Source organism: Cariama cristata, unplaced genomic scaffold (genome assembly GCF_000690535.1).
Source record: "Cariama cristata isolate BGI_N322 unplaced genomic scaffold, ASM69053v1 scaffold19943, whole genome shotgun sequence".
Lineage (NCBI taxonomy): Eukaryota > Metazoa > Chordata > Aves > Cariamiformes > Cariamidae > Cariama > Cariama cristata.
The window spans coordinates 9,635-9,936 of NW_009610411.1; the positions used below are offsets into that span (position 1 = coordinate 9,635).

At 44.0% G+C, this 302-nt stretch overlaps 1 protein-coding gene across 1 annotated transcript in view; it reads right to left on the reverse strand.

Moving 5' to 3' along the window:
• LOC104159862 (ATP-binding cassette sub-family A member 9-like) overlaps positions 1-302 on the reverse strand; it is a 22,302-nt gene that overhangs the window by 7,892 nt on the left and 14,108 nt on the right. The window lies entirely within an intron of this gene.

Here is a 302-nt window from a genome sequence, read left to right on the forward strand (position 1 = left end):
CTGCTCCTCCTCCTTCTTCTCCATTACACTCGCTCCTCCCTTCCCTGGCTGAGCCTTCCTCTCTTCCCTGGCTGAGCCTTCCTCTCCTTTCCAAGCACTTGCAGTTCTTTCTTAGTTCTACTATTGTTTAAAAACACATCACTCTTAGAGAAATAAATTAAAAAAAAAAAAAAAAAAAAGAAGCCCTCCTGACCCAAAAATCTTTATTAACACCCAAATTGTGCTGAGCCCCAGCTGATTCCCGGAGATGGTACAGGGTTTGGTACAACGCTGTGCTTGTGCGGCTGTATTTCTTCTAGCAT